The sequence below is a fragment of the Chrysemys picta genome, chromosome 3 (genome assembly GCF_011386835.1).
Source record: "Chrysemys picta bellii isolate R12L10 chromosome 3, ASM1138683v2, whole genome shotgun sequence".
In the NCBI taxonomy this organism is placed as follows: domain Eukaryota; kingdom Metazoa; phylum Chordata; order Testudines; family Emydidae; genus Chrysemys; species Chrysemys picta.
In genome coordinates, this window is record NC_088793.1 from 114,885,126 (window position 1) to 114,902,872 (window position 17,747).

The 17,747-nt window shown below is 43.2% G+C and overlaps 1 protein-coding gene across 6 annotated transcripts in view; it reads left to right on the forward strand.

The window, feature by feature from the left end:
- Nucleotides 1-17,747, forward strand: part of ESR1 (estrogen receptor 1) — a 285,413-nt gene that overhangs the window by 48,721 nt on the left and 218,945 nt on the right. Inside the window, exon 2 of one of the 6 annotated variants that reach the window (XM_042846311.2) lies at nucleotides 15,048-15,247. The gene's annotated coding sequence lies outside the window, so the exon portion shown is untranslated. 6 annotated transcript variants of the gene reach the window in all.

Genomic DNA, 17,747 nt, shown 5'->3' on the forward strand with positions numbered 1-17,747 from the left:
TGATAGTGACATCAAAGAGCCTCAAAACCACAAAGTTACTAACAGCTATGAAATGTTTCTTTTTAAAGTCTAACTCCTGGGGTAATGATAGCAGAAGTAAGACAGCTGTGCAGGTGCACTAATTACATTACTAGCTGGGAAAAAAAAGCTGGAGGTTACACTAAAAAGAGAGATCTGTTCTCTCCCACTTTGTAAAAAATATTGGTCCTGCAGTACTGGAAAAGCAAATTGTGGGACACTGAGAAATATACCATGGAAGTGGAAGCCAAATGTAAAATGTAAGGGAATAGCTGTTCTGCTTTGTCAGGGTTTATGGGCTCTTGCAAAATCATTGAAACTCATACACTTGAAACCATGAACCTTACTCCCTTCTTTGTACATCAGAACACGGATGTTACCTCCTACTTTGTGACAGCTGCTTGCTCTATGCCTGTTTCTTTTTTTAAGAGATAGTATCTGAAAACTCTAATAACTCTAATTTGCTGTTCAAGGCTTTTTGTGAGGGACTTGAAGAATAAATGTTCCCTTTCTCCTGCAATGACTGTTATATTTCAATGGCAAACTAAAATGTACACCTATAAATTGCCAACTAACTTCACAGGATGTTAGCATGTTCTGGGAAGCATCAGTAAAATAAAATGCTTGTAGAAGAATTTGTACAGTTGATTTCAGCACCTCTGTTCACTTTTTCTTGGTAACCAGAAGAGGAAAACTTGATTTTACAAAAGGAATTTGAACCAAAATCTTCATTGTCTTAAACTGATACAAATGGTTCAGGTTTTAGGGGGAAAAAAACCCTTTTTGCTTGCTCTTTGACTCATTTAATCTGCATCACTTTATCATGTAATGTGCGCACAGCCCATTTGCTGGGGCTGCCCCATAGCTGCAGATTTTGGATCAGGCTTCCCAGCAGCCCGCCAGGAAACCAGGCAGGGTTCTGACAGAATCCTGCCTGCAATTTGATGAAGGTTGTCACCCTGAGACAATGTTGTAAAACATTTCAGGTTTGATTAATCAACATTTTCTGTCAGAAAATCTCCAACCAGCTCTAGCCACACTAACCATCCTGAACTGGCGTAAGGCTTCCACTGTGTCCATGCAGCACTGATTGCCTTACAGTGATTCAGGTAGGATGGCTGTTGTTTTATAGTTATCATTTTCTCAGCAACCAATCTTCCCAGAGGCTGAGCACTAGCAAAGATGCTACCTGCACTGAGAGAGCTTCTCCCACTGGCCTAGGTACTCCACCTCCCTGAGGAGCCCTCCTGTTGATAGAGCGCTGTCTACACCGGAGTTAGGTCAGTATAACTGCATTGCTCAGAGGTGTGGATTCCCTCCCTTCCCCTGTACCGCATTGTAGTGGCTCTCTGAGTGCAGAGCTAATGACTCTGGTTCCCATTCTGGGAACTGTTGAGGCTGACTACTTCCTTGGCGCAGACAGTGAGCTGTCATCCCTGCTCACAGTGGGGCAAAGGTCCTTTTCAGTACCAACCACCCAGAAGGCCTAGATAGTCACAAAATATCTGCTGAGTCTTTTTGTACCACCCTCACTGATCATTCAGCCTGACAGAGTCCTGCTGGGACTGTTGCATGTGGTGCACACATTGGCCTCCATAATGGGGTCTGTTATGGCACCAGCAACCTCAGGTCTGGTACTCCTTCCATCAATCACCTTGATGCCAGCTCAGAGACCACTGGTAAGTGCTCCACCTCAGTACATGGTACTGATAACAAGCCATGTTGCCACTTGCACTGCAGGCTTGCCATAGATTACAGTCCTGGTTTCTGATGCTGCTGGCTGGTACTGCTCTACCTTGGCGTTTGGGGAGTTCTCATACTCCTCAGTCTGAAGTGGGCTCCTATATATTCATTTTTAGGGAATCCAGGGCTTTCTCTGGGATTTCTGTTCTCATAGAAGTTATCCTGACAAGAGCAGATGGAAGGAATTGATTGCCAGTCTAGGCACAGTTGGCTTCTGATACTATCCCATCATAGGCCCTTCTGGGTAACATTGACAATGCCTCTGGTGTCTAGGTCTTTGTCTCCACTTCAGTAAAGAAGTGGATCCCTGAGAATGGAAGTTTACCTGCCTGGTAGCAACAGACTGTCCAAAGTTGGTATTAGGCAACCATTACACTAATGAAACACATCTCTGAGGGGAGAACTTTCTCCACATGGTACTGACTGGGCACTCAATGTTGGCAGCAAGCTCCTGCGGGGTATCAAGGATTGCAACAACCTGTTACCTGCTTTGGTCAGGCCTTCTACATTGGTAGTTCTAGACCAGCTTGACAAAGGTTCTAACCTGCCTCCTCTGAACACATAATTGCTGGATGAGACCCAGATATTGGAAAAGTCTTCTCCAGTGTCAGATGATTTTAAATCCTATCAAGACCTCCTGAAAAGGATGGCTACATCCCTAGGGATACAAGTAGAACTTGTTCAGGAGAAGTCCCACAAACTCAGTCATTTTACACCTGGCTATGAAATGGAAAATTGCTCTCCCTACACATGAAGAAACACATGCAGCATATAAAAGCTTTCTGGCAAACTCAATTGTCCATCACATCTGTGGCAAAGTGCATGGAAAGCAAGTACCAGTTCCATTGCAGGGGTATGAACAGATTTACCAGCACCCTGCACCACACTCCCTAGTGGTGGCAGCAGCAGTAAATGAAGGATACCACCAAGATAATAGAGTCCTGCAACTACAAGTGTCAGGTTCAAGTTGGATTGGGTCTGAAAATGACATGACCTTCTAGGGCTTGGGTCAGGTCATCTCTGATTGTGCAGTGGTGGCTGCACGTCCCGCTCCTACTGGGCACATGCCCTGCTCCTGCCGGCCACCACCACCTTGCTGCACTGTGTGTATTGCAGTCAGTGTACCAACAAGTTGCAGTGTCTGTCACCATATGGCAAATTGCGAAGGTGGCAGCCAGTGTTGGTGGGTGCACACGGCCCACCTCTCACTCAATATTGTGCAAAGTGTGGCGAGGCAGAGGTGGCTGGTGGGATCAGGGGACACAGCTTCTTCTCACTCAGCAGTATGTACAGTACAGTGAGGCGGTGACAATGACAAGGGTTTGGTTTGGTCTGGGTCTGAAAATGACTCAACCTTCTCGGGCTCAGGTCAGGTCCCCCCAGGTTGAATTCGGGTCCTGTTAGGGCTTTAAAATTAGGCCTGAGCAGACCTCTACAAGGTAGAGAAAAAGTGATTCCCAAAGAAAAGGACGCAAAGAAACGAAACCTTCTTTGTAGAAAAGTTTATTCAACTGTGGGTTTACCGTTCTGCATAGTGAACCATTATGATTATGTAAACTGGGATGCTATGTCCAAGTTTACCAAAGGGCTGTCTGAAGGCGAGTTCCAGTTCCTCATGGTGGAAGGTCAGGTGGTTGCAAGGTCAGCTCTGCAGGTTTCCCTGGATGCTGTGGACTCAGCTGCCAGAGTCATGTCGATGGGAGTAACCATGCACAGCTCACTGTGGCTTCTGTCATTGGGGATTCCTGACTCCTCCCCTCCCCCATATGCCAGGCTGCATCTCAGAGGTTTACAGACATGGGTCAGGTCCGTGCATTGCCCTGAGGTGCATCACCTGGACAGACTAGTGTCTATCCCAGACAAGATCCTATCATCCTTGGATTGGTGGATTAACAAAGACAATGTTTGCACAGGAGTCCTGTTCTCCCCAGCTCTCCCCTCTTGACTTTGGTAATGGATGCTTCAACCATTGGGTGGGAGCGCATGTAGGAAACCTGCAAGCTCAGGGATTGTGGGCCACTCAAGAGGCTAGACTACATATATTATCTTACGGTTATATGCGATCACTAGAGCCTGCCACCAGTTTCTGCCACATATACAGGGCAGGACTATCCAGTGTTTACCTACAACACCACATCGCTGCTTTTTGTCAGTGAAGAGGGGACACCAGATCAAACAGCCTATTCCAGGGGGCAGTCAGGCTTGGAATTGCTGCATACAGAATTCCCTGACTCTCATAGCATCATATCTACCAGGGGCTCACCATGGTTTAGTGGACTGACTGAGCAGCTCGTTCCATTCTAACCACAAATAATCTCTCAACATGGCTATTCTAAAACTAGTGTTTCAAGTAGGGGGAGTCCCAGCAGCAGACTTATTCTCATCCCAACAGAACAGGAAATATTCCCAATTTTGCTCAAGGCTGGGCCACAACTCAAGGTCCATCTTGGATGCATTGCTCCTCCCATGGGTCAGGAGCCTCCTGTATGTGTGTCCTGCAGTGCTGCTTATCCCCGTGGTAATTCTTAAACTGAAACAAGAACAAGGGGAAATGATCCTCTTACACCAGTGTGGGTGAGACAACCATGGAACTCACAACCTGCACAAGTTACCCATCTGTGAACTTCCCCCTCTCCTTTTCATCAAAGACCCTTTATCACAGACCCATGGGCAGGTGTTGCATCTGAATCCCCAGTCACTGAATCTCATGGCCTGGTTCCTCAGTGGCTAAGCCCAGAGGAGGCACGCTGTTTGGCAGCAGTCCAGAATTCCCTGCTGAATAGATGGAAGCCATTCACAAGGGCTACTTACCTTAGTAAGAGGAAGTGCTTCTCTACCTAAGTGGCTAGCCATGGTGTGTCTTTTACTCTGTCTACAATTCAAAAAGATTTTGGACTATTTATAATCTTTAAAAAGAATCCGGTTTGGCAGTCAGCTCCATCAAGCTGCAATCTCTGTGTTTCAGCCCTGTATTATGGGTAGGACTGTATTTTCTAACCCCATCACTACCAGGTTCCTGAAAAGCCTAGAAAGATTGTTTGCACCTATCAGAGACCTTACCCCACAATGGGATTTGAATTTAGTGTTATCAGCCCTGATGTCGCCCCCTTTTTGAGCTGTTAGCCTCTTGCTCATTGCTACACCTCTTGGTGAAGGTGGCCATTTTCACAGCCATCACTTCTGTGAGAAGAATGTGGGGGAGCCACATGCCCTGGAAATTGATCTTGGAAATGTTTTTTATAAGAACAAAGTGCAATTTAGGCTACAAACTAAGTTTCTCTCCAAAGTGGTATATGATTTCCACCTCAATCAAACAGTATATTTACCAATCTTTTTTCTGAAGCCACATGTTCACAAAGATGTACAGAAGCTCTACATTTTGGGTGGCTATAGGCTGTTGAGTGATGGATCTCTGAGACCAGGTCTACACTACCCCCCTAATTCGAACTAAGGTACGGAACTTCAGCTACGTGAATAACGTAGCTGAAGTTCGAAGTACCTTAGTTCGAACTTACCTTGGTCCACACTCGGCAGGCAGGCTCCCCCGTCGACTCCGCGGTACTCCTCTCGCCGAGCTGGAGTACCGCAGTCGACGGCGAGCACTTCCGGGTTTGACTTATCGCGTCCAGACTAGACGCGATAAGTCGAACCCAGAAGTTCGATTGCCAGCCGCCGAACTAGCGGGTAAGTGTAGCCAAGGCCTTAGTGACAGAACTGTCTGACAAGGCTGCTATTTGTGTACTACTATCAGTACCTCGCTAGAAGTACTGATATTTGTGAACAAACCTTTTCTGCTAGGAAACATCAGAAAAAGGCTCACACCTACATTCCATGTTGCATTTGTCCACCACAAGGATAAAGCCAATCACCAAGAAGCTGGTGGCAGAGAAGCACTGCTGGTCTTCTCCTTGATACTCCTTCCTTTGCAGTCCTGGGAAAACACATTTTGTCTTTGTTTTCTGCTGTGTACCCTTAAAAGCATTTTGTAACAAAAGAATAACTGTACATTTATATAACTAAAATTCTGTGTAGATTGGTATGAAAGTTAAGTGCTGTTCTCAGGCTAGTGCCAAGTTGCCTGTGCAGCCCTTGGTACTTTAACATATCTGCAAAATCATATGTCATTGTAAGAGCGAGGTGACCATTAAGGTTCCCCTCAGGTAAGTATATCCAAACTTAACTAAACCTCTTAAGTCTACAAAAATTGGGCTGGAAATCTCAAACACAGTTCTTGTGGGCTTTCCTAGTATTACCTGCTTGCAGTTGGAGTGGAAATAGTGAGAAAACAGCCTTTAGGCTGGATGTTCCTTGGGGAAGTGGATATCTCTTCTTTTGTACCTTGTACAGGACAAAGCATACAGATAGCACTTACCAGATAATAAACAACAATATTGCAGTGCCTGTGCAGTCTATCATAGCAACATGGAAGTATAGCCAAGTACAAAAATGAAATACTGTGTAAAGAAAAGCCAATTTTCTGCCCCCTCAAGAAGTAGGTTGGGTTTGTAGATATGAGTTCTTCAACAAGTGGAATGCAGGCTGGGGAAAGGGCTGTGTATTTTATCTGAACTGATTCATCCAACTTTATGAAATTTGTCACTTGCAAAGGTGATTGGAGATTTTATGTTGCTGCGGGGAAAATAGTGTATCATAGTGTTATAAAATCAATAAAAGGGAGGCACAAGCCATCATTCTGTTTCCCTGCCCTGTAAGCAACATTGGAAAACTAAAAATAATGAGATTGGGGACAGGGAAGAAATGAGGATACACCAATTCCTTCCGTAGAAGTGAAATGAAGTGGAAAAATGGTATCAAGAAACAATATGGGGCCAGTTGTGTGTTTGTGAAGTGAGCACTGTATTGCTGGAGGGTAAAAGATGGTGTGGCTGAAGTGTAGGACTCAGAATTGGGTGACTGGGAATGGTCACAATAACTTCCAGTGATTTCCTTATTCCTACCCTGTAATGGACACTTCAGTACTCCTGCTGCATTATCCTTGACTCTATTTTCAACTCTGCCACAAACTCCTTGTGTGACTCCAGGGAAATCACTTAACCTTTCTGTGCCTCGGTTTCCCCATCTTTAGAACAGGGATAGTGCCTTACAGGTGTGTTGTGAGGCTTAATTTGTTCATATTGGTAAAACTCTTTGAAATCTTCATATGGAAGGTTCTGTGGAAGTGTAAAGTAGTATCATCCTAGTGTTATTGGCCACTGGGCTGTGTATGCCTCAAGGATTTGGTACCCTTATCTTTTACAATATGAATGTTTTTTTTCTTTAAAGAGATGCTTGCTTTTTAAAAGCTTTCAGATTGTGTTTGAAGAACAGCTTATTTATATTGTATTGCTCTTTCCCAAACTCCTGCACCACATTATATACGAGGTGAAGATTTCTATTTTAGATCCTACTCATCCCCTTTTTCTTTCTTACCTCCTGCTGTCTTGTCAGCTCTTTGGATCCCCTTTGCAACATCCTCTACTGGTAGCGAGACAGTGACTATTATTATTAGTATTATTATTATATATTATACTCTTTCTTCAACCTTGCTGTTACTGAAACAGAAATGAGAGCACACTTGACAAAGCAAAACCACTTTAATTTTTCTTGCATTTCCCTAAGTATCGATATGGATTTGTCCTTTAGTCTTGTGCATCATGGAGATTTATAGAGCCTCCCTCTGCCCTTTGTGTAGCTATTATTGCACCCTAATGAGTGCCAGGAAATTGAATAGAAATACAGTCTTCTGTGTGCAATAGGATCTATGAAATGGCCACTGGGCTTCAATATGCAGGGCCTTTAATACATTCTGCTTACAATTACATATGATTGATTCCAACTATAAAGAAAGCATTTTGCATCTACAGGAACTTCATGATGAGAGTCACACTGAAGACTCATCTTGCTCTACTTTCCTCGACTTATCTTCTGCTACAGTTTCTTAACTTAGGAGGGCAGGGGGTGCTATAGCTTCAGGGACTGTGACCAGTGCCGAGTTACTAGTCATCATTTAAAATTCACAGAAATTGTCCTATTGCTTTTTATCTCTGACTGGATTTCTGGGAATGTCTCTCTCTCTCTCTCTCTCTCTCTCTCTCTTTTTAAGTAATTCTTGTGGTTGACTCCCTGTGTGAGCAAGTGTGAGCGCATGCGTCCTCCGTCTCTCAGACACGTAGAAAGAGAGAAATATTAAAATTCACCTGTCAGGCAGGTAATAAATAATGTGATTAATTACATAAAAATGTTTCTAAGTTCTGTCTGAGCCGGAACAGATGTATGTATTGAAACTAGTTGACTAATGTAGGGTAAGCTGGTCATTGAGCATGAAGGTTATTTAGAATATCCTTCATATAATCCAACTACATTGTATACACAGATTCATTTATATGAATCTTATTGTTCTGGCTGAGAGAAGTAGTAAAGAGATGGAGACGGTATGTGAGGCTGCGAGATGCTGAGGCCAGGCAGTACATTTTGCGGAGGAGGATTTTCAGTATGGAATGAAATGAGGTTACAACTTTTATTTCCCAAATACAACCCACATACCTTGATTTTATTTTTCACAGTCAGGAATTTTGAAACATTAATTCCGCCCTCCTCATCTTCAGGAAGGAAGTTTTATACTATTAAAGTCTCGTGCAAGATAATAAATTATTTGAATTACATGGATACAAAGGCAATTACAGTGGTCAAAAGCTTGTATGTTATTCCCTCCCTTGCTAATCATTCAGCACAGTATGAATGGAGAGGGGAGTGTGTGGTGCTAATCAGTTTCTCATAAACAGATAATATTGTGTACACGAATGCTCTGATAGTCTAAGCGCAAAGGAGACACCAGCAAATTCACAGAGAGCATCACAAATATGTTTTTGTTTCCATGTAACACACACGAATGAATGAACCATTGATTAGCCAAATGGGTTGTGAGTGGTATGTCCTTTGGTCATGGTTTTTTAACCACTGAAATGTTTCCCCGAAGTGGATATTTCAGATTCTTCACACCAGCACAAACTAAATCTTTGACTTGAGATTTTAATTGCCTTTTAATGATAATTTCTGATTACATTTTGTAACCCTTTGGATCATGATTTTAATAGCCTTTCTGTAGTCCAGTTATATACTGAAAGAGAGAAGCAGTAAAAATTATATATTGATCTCTCATTGCCAATCTAGAATAAAATGCAGATATGCCACATAAATGCAATATTATACACACAAGTGCTCATGCACATAACACACAAACACACTACATAATATCTCTCTCTCTCTCTCTCTCTCTCTCTCTCTCTCTCTCACACACACACACACACACACACACACACGCTTTTGCAGTGTTGAAATTTGTTTGAAGAAGAATCTTGCAAACCCTGAAGATCTTCCACATTTACATGAATAACGTCCCAGAAGTGAAAGGCTTTGGAGGATGGAACCTAATTTTCTTTTTTACATAATTAAAGGAAAACAAGTTTTAGATTCTGATATTTAAGAAAAACCCAAATACCCTAATTTTTACTTCTAAGAATGAATCATACTTTGTCTAAAAATGAATGAATCACAACCCAGAAATCCATGTCTATGTGCAAAATATCAGAGGGGTAGCCGTGTTAGTCTAGATCTGTAAAAAGCAACAGAAAGTCCTGTGGCACCTTTAAGACTAACAGATGTATTGGAGCATAAGCTTTCGTGGGTGAATGTCCACTTCGTCGGCATGCTCCAATACATCTGTTAGTCTTAAAGGTGCCACAGGACTCTCTGTTGCTATGTGCAAAATGTCAACCTTAGGCTGGTGTAGGAAAACTAAGATTCTGAACCTGCTATCAGAACCATACAGACCACTTGAAAACACTGGGGCTTTGCATGTATGCAAGGCTCATCTGGCCTCGTTCTCACTGCAGGACCAAAACAGACAGCTACTGGTACAGTTACTGTGAGAATCATACTCAGTGTCCTCATCTGTGCCTATAAACTGTCAGTCATATCTTTTTTCACATTGATATGTGTATATAAGTTCTTTTTTTAAAAAAGAAAACAAAATAAACAAAGAAGAAGAAAAAGTACTTGTGCAATTGTTTTAATATATGTGCTTGAATACATGTGATGATCGCATGGTCAAACGCTTTATGGAGCCACTGGATAGTGTCACAGAGACTATTACTCCAGCTCATATAACATCTGTTTATTACTCACACAACAATTTTCTGTTAAGAGACAGCTTTTACTATCTATCAGATTTGCTAAAACCAAGTATCTTCAATTATCAGTAATCATGTGCATCTGCACGTAGTATGAAAGCAGCACTTTTCTGAGGAATTGAATCTCTTCACATCTTTGCATTTCATGTTGAAAAGATAATTTTTCTCTTGATTTACCCCTGGGAGTGCAAAGGGAAACTAAACAGCATGTGCTGAAAGGAAGAATTCCTGGTGTTTGTTGGTGTTTTATCACTGATAGTCAAGAAGTTTTGAAAATGTTCTCAAAACACAGGCAGAAAGAGTAGTGGCTTTACTATGGCTATGATCCCTTAAACACTGCTTACCTTCCTCTTATCTCCCAATATTTATTTTCTGTGGCTTTGTGTGAGAATAAGGAATGGATTTTTACAAAAATATTTACACCTACATATTGGTAAATATCACAACAATTCCTACTGTGTTAACAATGTCTACTGGCACAAATTCCAGCATGTTACCTGGAAAACAATGTGTTTTCTTAATCTATGTTAAAATATGAAATCAAATTTATATGAAACCAGATTAATAAGAAATCAAATTACATAAAATGTGCATCAAATTAATATGAAATCAAATTGCATTAAAAGTATACATAAGAACATAAGAAAGGCCGTACCGGGTCAGACCAAAGGTCCATCTAGCCCAGTATCCTGTCTACCGACAGTGGCCAATGCCAGGTGCCCCAGAGGGAGTGAACCTAACAGGCAATGATCAAGTGATCTCTCCCCTGCCATCCATCTCCACCCTCTGACAGACAGAGACTAGGGACACCATTCCTTACCCATCCTGGCTAATAGCCATTAATGGACTTAACCACCATGAATTTATCCAGTTCTCTTTTAAACTCTGTTATAGTCCTAGCCTTCACAACCTCCTCAGGAATAAACCTATACATAGATATAAATCGGTATCCGTGGTGCTGCTGGGCTCTATTGGGAACCGCAGCGGTGAAAGCAGCAGCCTGGCGGGCTGCCACTCCCATGAGCCAATGCCCTGCACTGGCAGCTCCTCCAGCATGGCTATACTGCCCCCTGCTCTGTCCCCAGCCCCACCCATTGCACTAGCATGACCAGGGACAGCTGCCAGTGAGCCTGCTGCCTGCCCCAGTAGGCAGGGCTGGGGGCAGTACAGCCACTCCAGAGGAGCTGCCAGTGCGGGGTGCTGGCTCCTGCAAGTGGCGGCCCACCAGGATGCTGCTTTTGCTGCTTCAGTTCCCAGTAGAGCCCTGGAAGATACCTATTTATATCTGCGGATATCCACATCAGAAAAGAAGGAACACGCAATTAGTTAACATGAAAAATTTCATTTAAGTAACTCATCTGGCATCTCACAGGAACTCTGTGACAGAGGCAGGTATAGAATCTAATTTTCCAGGGCAGCTTTGAATTTTCTTGACCATGAGACCCTCCTTTCTCTTCCTACAATTCACTGCCTCATTCACTATATACCTTCCAATTTGTGAAACAAATGAGGCAGGAGTCATAAAGACAACAGCCTCTTTTAGTACACAAGCTTGATTCATTCCCAGAGCAGATCAATCTGGTGCACTGAATGAGGCTGGGGTCCTGTGGAAAAAATAGTACGTGATCACGTAATGAAAGACTGTAATACATATGCACAAAGGGGCTGAATTAAGGAGTATCAAGAGATTAAATTACTTCTATATTTGGCACGTGTCGCAACCACTACTGGAATACTGTTCCAGTTCTGGTGTCCACAATACCAGAGGATGTTGATAAATGGGAGAATGTTCAGAGAAGAACCACAAGAATGATTGAAGGATTGAAATACATGCCTTAGAGTGACAGACTCCAGGAGCTCAATCTGTTTAGTTTAACAAAGAGAAGGGTAAGGGGTTACTTGATCACAGTCTCTAAGTACCTGTGTGGGGAACAAAATTTTGATAATGCGGGTTCTTCAGTGTAGCAGAGAAAGATATAGCAAGATCCAAGAGTTGGAAGTTGAGGCTAGACAAAGATTAGAAATAAAGTGCAAAATTTTAATAGTGAGGATAATTAATCATTGGTACATTTTTTCTCAGCCTGTGGTGGATTCTCCATCACTGGCAATTTTTAAATCAAAATTGAATGTTTTTCTAAAAGATATGCTGTAGTTCAGATAGAAATTAATTCAGGAAAGTTCTATGGTATGTGTTGTGCAGAAAGTCAATCTAGTCAATTACAGTGGTCCCTTCTAGCCTTTGGATCTATAAGGTTGCACAAGTAACCTTAGTTCGGGCATTTCCTAAATTATGAATGTTTGGCTTTGTAACGTTAATAATATTCTTTTAAAATAGGATTTTTGTGTGTAATTTCCCATGTTAAAAAAAACAGAAATTCCATCATGTAGCATCGTACCGACATCCATATTGTTCATCAGCAGGGTTGGAACCTTAAATCCACTTCACAGACCTCTGCCACTTGAGTTAATGGAATAACTCATAGCAGAAGTAGTTTGTTATCCTCTATGCAGGCCAGCAGCAGATGGGGATGAGACACTCACTTTGCTAGTGGGTTTCACAAAGATTTGCTGACAGCAGGGGAATGGTGAGACTCAGGAATCCAGGTTTCCATTCTAGGTTGTGGAGGGGAGAGTGATCTAGTGGGCACACACTCTTGTGCCCATTTTCCCCAAGCTTGATGCTTTCATCCTGTCCCCTGCAAATAGTCCCTGTCCCAGTCCTGTCTCTTCCCCACTGCTCTGTGCTTCCTGGGTCCAGTCTGGGGTGCATTCAGGAGACAGGAAGAACAGACTCCCTTATCTCAGTTACAGTGCTAAGCTCTAGTCCACAGCCCAAGTCCAGAGTAGCTGGAAGCAGCCATCACAGGGAAAGTCCAGCTTCGTTCCTGTAGCTAAGGGCTTGAGCATGCTCATTCAGTCTGTAGAGAGGGTGCATGTGCAATCCAGTCACACTGGCAGCTGAGAGAGGCCCAAGCATAATCAGTGAGGATGGAATCATCAGAGATTTTAGTTGCTAAAGTCTAAGAAGTCTCTACTGAGCATGTGTGAACTGTGATTTTTTCCCAAAGGCTTATAACTTGGCCAAATTTGAGTGGATTTTCACAGGAATAGCACAAGGCACATCCCTAGGGTGACCAGATGACACCGGGGGGAGGAGGCGTCCACCGGCAGAGCAAAAAAAAAAAAATGCCGGCGGAGCGAAATATCGGGACGGTCCCAATTTTATCGGGACGTCTGGTCACCCTACACATCCCCAATACAAGGGCCACTCCACTGCCAAATTTCTCTAAATCAAAGGGATGCTAGAGCTGTTAAAATAGGAATTTCTTACCATGGGCAAAATGACGTCCCCCCCCCCCCCCTCCCAAGATTTGTTCTCAGAAATAGCTGAACTTTTTTGCTGAGGTTTTCCATTTAAACAAAAATCAGCACAAGGCAGATCCCATCATGGAAAATTTCAGCCCAAATGGTTAAAATTTGGCCAAGTTATAAGCAATTGAAAACGGAGTCTTATACTAATAAGTGGCTCCTCCAGCTCCCCTATAATGTATTAAATGAGTTTTACATTTGAGAAGGTTATAGTGCTCTTGAAAGAACAGGTCTTAGAATGAATTAAGTGGTGAGGATATAATATGTGACAAAATGGGAATATTCCATTTATATAATTACTGATGAATGAACAACAGCTATTAATTGAATTATCAAGTTTATTAGTGGCGACCCATGAACAATTGTGTTTAACACACTTTGCATAAATGTTTTGTGAATGTGCACATAACACTTTCAGATTAACGTCCCAAGGTGGTGAGCTGCAATCTATAGACTAAATTCTGGCTAGTCCTACTCGAGTATGCTGGTGGGAAAAGGGCACATGGAGCCTCTTCTCCTACGTTATTGACACTGCACAGTACCCTGGCAGAATGCTTTCTCTAGCATTCCATAAACACTACAAAGGAACTGGCTAGTGTGCTCGGCAGTAAATTGGGGAGGTGGCCAGGGCCCTGCCTTCCCCGTACACCTGCTGGCATCCAACTGCAGGCACTGTGGGAAGGGCATACTTCTTATTTTTGATGAAATTGTAAGGGCCAATGCAAAGTGTGCCACTCCACCTTAGCCGCTCTGCTTTCTTCTGCTGTACAAAGGCAGAAAGTTGCAAGGAATTTCTGCGTGGCTTCTGGAGCTTTGATCCTCCCTCCAGTGCTCCTTTCAGGAGGAAAGCCAGAGTGCAGTCCTATAATGTTACAACTGTTATTTACCCATCTGAGAGTCCCTAACAATAATCTCATGCTTTTTAAGCAGTGATTAAAGTACATCAAAATTGAGAGGGAGCTCACCAGTGCTGGTGGTTGTGTGTTGTCATGGATGTTGACAACATGTGATGAAATGACATTGAATCATCTTGTGATGGGACATGGCAAAGGGAAAACAATAGGGAAAAGGAAATAAATGAATTGGAAAGGAGTCAGTTGTTCCTGCCCAAGTCCATTGTCATCCAAACAAAGCTGGGTGTGTGGCCTGCAAAAGTGCATTGTGTATAGGGAACATCCTTTGTGTTCCAAACACCTTTAGCTTTTACCCCTTCCTCACCCCTACATGTTACTGGAGAGTGCCAGAAGGGGAGAGGGCACTAACATGGTCATGTTTCCCCTTGATTTGGCACAGAATGGGGGAGCCAGTGCCGCGGTCTTCCTTTGTCCATGTAGGGGAGAACTGAGGGTAGCAGGCTGTCTTTCTTTCCTTCTCTGTCCCCTGGTCTTCAGTCAGGCACCAGATTCTTCTAATCCTTGCACTTTAAAACCTCCCAGCTGAGGAATCTTTATTTCTTCAGCCACTGAAGAGGCAGGAGGAAGGGGTGCTCTCTCACCTCAGGAAAGGGACAGGAAGTAGAAATCTCCCACTGTTGTAGCCAGGAAGAGGGGAATTTTGCTTTCACACACTCCCCCTTACTTTTAATCCCTAGCTACTAGCATATTCTTAGGGACAACAAGTCTCCATTCACCTGTTTGTGCCAGGCTGGTCAAGTGGTTATCCATATGTTATCCAAGCCAGGGCCTTTTCCCTGTAAAATGACCTTTTTTCCTTCCTACTCGTTCTTAGAATTCATTGTTTCCTGTTAGTGACTGCTGCTGTGGGAATGGCTGGGATTTTACAATGACAGAGATCACAAAGGATTATGAGCTCTCCATACAAAGAAGAAACTGGCGAAGGGACTGAGGGATATGGGGAAAGTCTGCTTCTCACACAAACAACTTCAGAAAAAGCACTATGAGGAGAGGAACTAGAAACATTGTTGAAAGGTAACTTGATTTACATTTAACTCTCTTACTGATCCACATTTGAATTAATGCAAAAGTTAATTTTAAATATAAAAATAAAATAAGACAAATTTCCCTCTCCCTCTTGGCAAACTGTAGAAAAAAGTGATCTTAATCCTCGGTGAAGTAACACCTTTCCCCCCAGGAACTAAAATGACAGTACCAGAACTGCTTGCAATGCCTGCATGGCTGTGGGTCTTAGCATTGGCACAGGGGATATAGGTTTTTACATAATTGGAAGCCCATTGCCCAGCGCATCTGTACACACAAATGATGTCTGTCTGTCCTGCGTTAATTGGATCTCTGATGTCATGTTTGGGAGTAATGTCTTCATATAGTTAACCATTCCAAATACTTAGTATAACTGCGATGTTCTGAGGGATAAGATCTCTTAGATGTCTTTGATTTGAACTGAGTTGCATTTTAGCCCATATGTCCAAAATTCTGAACTTCCCTCATGGGGATAAATCATACTGTGACAGTGCCTGGGGACTCATGATTCCAGCGGAGTCTGCAGGAGTCTCAGGAGTAAGAGACAGATTCTAAGCAATGGGGTCACCCTTCAGAGAACCAGCAGACTTGAGGAAAAGTGCCTCCTTTACTGCAGGAAGCTCCACTTGCTACCAGGAAATGGCAGAAGTGGCTAATGACTTGTTATAGGCATCTAACCAACCCATTTTATTAAGACAGTTAATTCCCACTTCTCAGGGAGCAAGTACATCTATGTGACCATTGCCTCCCCAATCCCAAGCTCCCTCAGAAAACTCCTAAATCAGCAGACAGCCATCTGTCTAGGAAGGTAGCAGATGATGGCAGCTTCTTTTGCCAATCACTACTTTAGGGTGAGGCAGAGACACCGCGCTGGAGAGAGGGACCAAACCACAAAGGACTTCGGGAAGGAAGTGAGGAGAAGGGCAAAGTCACCAGGGACTTGGTGGTGAGAATGAGGACTGGAGGGCAGAACCACCAAGGACTGGGAAGGGGGTGGCATGGTTTGGGTGGTCACTTTGGATGACAGTCAGATACCATGGCGATGAACATATTATAAATACCAATAATAAATAAACCAAAAGAGAAAGGATGTGAGAAGGGTGTATTCAAAGTTGGGTGCTCAATTTGAATTTGTGCTTGAGGGCCCATACAACTACTGTTATGCCCCTGATTTCACTTTTTTTTTTAACTTGGCACTTGCCCTGCTTTAGTTTTAATCACAGTGTTCAGCATTGTTTTCAAACATGAAGTATGTACCTCTTCTGTCTTTCTGGGTGCAAGAATGTCATTGTGACCATGGGTCACTTTGGGCTACCTGTGTCACCTGTAGCTGTGGAAATGGGTTACTATACCAGGACTCTGTTTAGTTGGGCTTCAAAGCTTGAATATTTGAGGTGGGATTTGTTTTGCTGTTTGGGAAAGTGCTGTGGCTCATTTCATTGGGTTTAAAAGTGTGGTGTTTTTGTTAAAATCCTTGCTCCTGGTAACATTCACCTGGAAGTAACCAGCAGACTTTTAAGATTTTTACATTAACCAGAAGAATTTCTTCATGCTTCTTGAAGGAGGGTTCCCTCCAGAAAAGGGCTCAGGACCTGACTGAAGGTGGTAGTAGTGAATTGAAGGATCTGTGGTTGGAGCAGTACAACTGGGGCTACGACTTCCCAAACATTTGTCCCTGAGGGTATGTCTACACTGCAGTTAGACACCCATGGCTGACCCAGGTCAGCTAACTCGGGCTTGCGGGGCTCAGACTAAGAGGCTGTTTAATTGTGGCATAAACATTGGGCTTGAGCCCGAGCTCTGGGACCAGGGCTCGGGCTCCAGCCTGAGCCCAAATGTCTGCAGCGCAATTAATCAGCCCCTTAGCCTGATCCAGGCAGCTGACCCAGGCCAGTCGCGGGTTTTTATTTGCAGTGTAGACATACCCTAAGAATCTCACACACAGAGAAGCTGGAGGGAAGGGTTTTCCTATATTTCATGTAGGGTCATCCCCTAGGAAAGGTGGGTTTACAGGCATCTGCAAAAGAATGTCTCAGTAAAGTCCATTTTAACTGACCCTGGAGAGAATGAGGAGGATGTTTCCTAGATGATGCCCCTCTGGTCTGGGATCTCTGAATTTCCTACCAGTTAAACAACTGGTCATATTTTGAGTTTTTCGCTGTTGTCATTGTGCTTGTTTTTTTTCAAACTTCCATGCTTCTGTATGTTTTCACCAATAGATTACCCCCTCTTTCAAGCTCTTTCAACCTGTTTCTCACTAATCCACACTGTCTCCCTCGGCACAGACAGCCATTATTACTAATGAGCACGTTGGAGCTCAGACATTATTCTCTAGACGATTTCAATTAAAGAGCCAATTCCAAATGGAGTTTGCTGAAAACAGACTCTTCCAAATGAGGTTATAAATGTGATTTTGACACTGTCGTTGTGCAGAGGTAGCCAAAACCCAGTGAAGAGAAAACACAAGCTCCAGCTAATTTAGGAGCAATAT